The sequence below is a fragment of the Jaculus jaculus genome, chromosome 13, assembly GCF_020740685.1.
Source record: "Jaculus jaculus isolate mJacJac1 chromosome 13, mJacJac1.mat.Y.cur, whole genome shotgun sequence".
NCBI classification, from domain to species: domain Eukaryota; kingdom Metazoa; phylum Chordata; class Mammalia; order Rodentia; family Dipodidae; genus Jaculus; species Jaculus jaculus.
In genome coordinates, this window is record NC_059114.1 from 7474262 (window position 1) to 7478168 (window position 3907).

Below are 3907 nucleotides of genomic sequence, written 5' to 3' on the forward strand. Positions count from 1 at the left end.
CTTTGATGACCAAACAACGGCACTTGGCCAAATGCACCTCTGGGACCTCTCCCGGGGGGGGAGGCATGAGGGCTTCCGGGCCGGGTCCCATGTTTTAAAATTCAGATTGCCAACTTTGGGCCAAGTATCTTTGTGTTGCATCCTGCCTCAGCAGTGTGATGAGCTGTGTGACCTCGGACCACAGCGCGGGGTGAGTGAGTCTCGGCCTGGGGGGGGGGGGGGTTGAAATGGAAGGAGCAGGGGATGAGGATAGAGGTTTGGTCTTCATTTTAGCAATGAGCGTGGCCCGGGGTGTGCCAGGTGCTTCACGCCGGAGCACGCTGCCACTGGCAGACTTCTAAGAAGCACTTGTCGGGGCACGTGATAAATGCAAGTCAGACAGTTTGAGGACAGACGGCGTGTGCCGCAGTCATCTCCGCGTTGCTGGGACAAAATACCTGGCCAAAAGCAGCTGCTGGGAGGGAAGTATTTATTTCGGCTTACAGTCTCGAGGGCAGAGGACAGACAGCATGAGCAGAGACTGGACGTCACCTCTGTCACAGCAGGTGGAAAACGCCATCAAGAGAGTGAGCTGAACTCTGGCAAGGGGGAACTGGGGCTATAACACCCCTAAGCCCACTCCCAAGAACACACCTCTTCCAGCAAGGCTCCACCTCCCAAATGGCCATGGGCTGGGGACCAAGAGCTGAGCACGCCATGAGTTGATGGTGCAACCAAGAAAGATGGGAGGACGCAAATTTGACCCTGGACTCATTAAAACTGCAGAGGTTGGACAATCCCCCCCACTCTCCCTTCCAATCTGGGGTCTGGCAGGCAGAATGACTTCCGCAAAGAAGGGTGGGGAGAAAAAGAAGGATCGTCCTGTCACAAACAAGGTGGCGACCCGAGAGGACACCATCCACCTTCACAGGCGCTTCCATGGAGTGGGCTTCAAGAAGCGGGCCCCTCAGGCCCTCAAAGAGATCCGGAAGTTTGCCGTGAAGGAGATGGGGGATCCAGATGCGCACATTGATACCAGGCTCATCAAAGCTGTCTGGGTCGGGGGAATTAGGAATGTCCCAGATCACATGGTCTTTCAGGACACAGAATAGGATGAAGATTCACCAAATAGGCTTTACACTTTGGTGACCTATGTCCCTGGTACCACATTCAAAACTCTATAGACTGTCAATGTGGATGAGACTAACTTCATGAGTGTCAAAACCAAGTCATAGCTGGGCATGGTGGCGCACGCCTTTAATCCCAGCATGGGGGGGAGGGGCAGAGGTAGGAAGATTGCCATGAGTTTGAGGCCACCCTGAGACTACATAGTGAATTCTAGGTCAGCCTGGGCTAGAGTGAAACCCTACCTCACAAAAACAAAAATAAATAAATAAATAAGATAAAGTTATAAAAGTTTTCAAAAAAAAATAATGCAAGGGTTGGGGCTGAAGAGATGGCTCAGTGGTTAAGGTGCTTGCTAGCAAAGCAAAAGGACCCAGGTTCCATTCCCCAGTACGCACATAAAGTCAGATGCACAAGTTGGCCCATGCATCTGGAGATCATTTGCAGTGGCTAGGAGGCCCTGATATGCCCATTCTCTCTCTCTCTCAAATAAGTAAATAATTTTTTTAAAATGCAGCTGTGCTGGGCGTGGTGGCACATGCCTTTAATCCCAGCACTCTGGAGGCAGAGGCAGGAGGATCGTCGTGAATTTGAGGCCAGCCTGAGACTGCATAGTGAATTCCAGGTCAGCCTGAGCTAGAGTGGGACCCGACCTTGAAAAACAAAAACAAAAACTAACAACAACAACAACAAAAAAAAGCAGCTGTAACTCATGGCGAGTGCCAAACTTGAAGAATCCTAACACACTGGGCTTTAAGGACTCAGGAAGAGCCTTGGGGTGACTTTCCAAGACAAGAAGATTCAAGGAGGGTGCGCATGTCTGTACTGGTGGCTGCGGTGGGCACGGGTGTGTAGCTCTGTGGGCACACCGTGTGAGTGTGAATTAGCTAAGGAGGGGCAGCTGCGCCTATTTCATTCGCTGCCGATTTCCCAGCACCTGGCGCGCGCGCGGCGACTGATCAATAAACATTGGTAGAGCAAGTGACTACATATGTGCTCGTGTGTAAAAGTTAAAGTTATCTGTTTTCTCACTTGACAATCTGTTATTTGAGCTTTCTGTCCAGGAAATACATTGAGAAAATACTTGGCTCCAGGAAGACACCCACTCTTTCCTTTCTTGTTTATTTAAAGTTATTTAAAGTTTATATCGACGATCACAGTGCGTGGGGGGAACCCGTTCCTGTGATCAGGGTGCGCCTCGACGAACGTGCTTGAACGCTCTGCCTCAGATCCTGCCAGCTGGACCAGGAATCCAGGTCCCCTGAGTCCTGGGCACTTACTGTCACAGCCCTGCCTTCTAGCAACGTGCACCCTTTATGCCTGTTGTTGGGCTGGCATGCAGTTCATCTTCCGCTCATTACGGTGATGGTTAAAATGCAGCGTAGCTCCTCCCGGGAAGTTGGAGGGTGCTTATTTTGGTGCCCATATAGCCAGAGAGGGCAGATTTGTTATGCAAATGCCAGGCAGAAAGTGCTTTGGGCTCTGTGGGTTTTACTGTCTCTGCTGCGACAATGGTTCTGTTGTTCATAATCACTCAAAACTGCCCCAAGCAGGGCGTGGTGGTGGAGCATGCCTGTAATCCCAGCACACTCACTTGGGAGGCAGAGGTAGGAGGATCGCGCTGTGAGTTCGAGGCCAGTCTGAGACTACATAGTGAATTCCAGGTCATCTTGGGCTACAGCAAGACCCTACCTCAAAAAAAAAAAAAAAAAAAGACAAAATCCTGCCCCAGGGCAACAGGAGAATGAATGAACACAGCAATGTGCCAATAAAACTTTACTTACAAAACAGGAAGTGTCTGAACTGCCCCATCTTGTTAGATGATATACCTCTGGTGGCGTGGGGCGGGTAGTGAAACATGTTAGTGATGACTGGACTTTGGGCAGTTCCAAGTTTTAGGAATGAGAAAGTCCTACTGTGAACAATCCCATGCATGTCCTGTGGTGCACATCCAAGGTTGCGCTTGTGTGGGCATGTTCCTAACATGGGCACATGGGCACAGCACTGGCATGTGCACAGATTCAGGAGATGCCATCAGGTCAGCCATTGTGGCTCTGCTGTTATTGATGAGGTGAGCTTCTGTGGTCATTCCTTGCCTTTCCTTTTCCCTCCCTCCATCTCTCCTTCTTTTCTTCCTTCCTTTCACCATCTCTCTTTCTTGTTCTTTATCTCTTTCTTCTTCCTTTTCTTCCCCCCTGTAGTGATGGGGATAGAGCCCCGGGCTAAGCAAGCTCCCCACCGCTGGGCTGCATCCCCAGCTCCCTGTGTCTTTGGTTCAGCCTGGCTCTAGCCAGGACCTCACTGGGGCATCACCTGTAGCCATCACCAGGACCTGTCTTTAAAGGTCACGCCTTCATCAACAGGGTGGGGAGCATGGTCAATTCATACTGCCTGGTGGAATTGAGGGGCAGCAGCATAGGATTCCATCTGGTCAGAGGTTTTATAAGCTGATAAGCTGATATCTTTTCTTGGTCCTTCCAGCTTTTTTTTTTTTTTTTTTTTTTTAGAGGTAGGGTTTCGCTCTAGCCCAGGCAATTCACTTTGAAGACACAGGATGGCCTCAGACTCATGGTGATCCTCCTACCTCTGCCTCCCAAGTGCTGGGATTAAAGACATGAGCCACCATGCCTGGATCCTCTAGCTTTTTCTTTTTAAAATTTTTATTTACTTACTAGACAGAGGGAAAGAGAATGGGTGCGCCATGGCCTGAAGCCACTGCAAACAAACTCCAGGTGCATGCACCCCTTTGTGTATCTGGCTTACATGGGTCCTGGGGAATCAAACAGGGTTCCTTTGGCTTTGC

At 50.2% G+C, this 3907-nt stretch overlaps 1 pseudogene; it reads left to right on the top strand.

The window, feature by feature from the left end:
- Positions 1-818: 818 nt before the first annotated feature.
- On the top strand, positions 819-1214 carry LOC101593759 (annotated as a pseudogene).
- The last annotated feature ends 2693 nt before the right edge of the window (positions 1215-3907 follow it).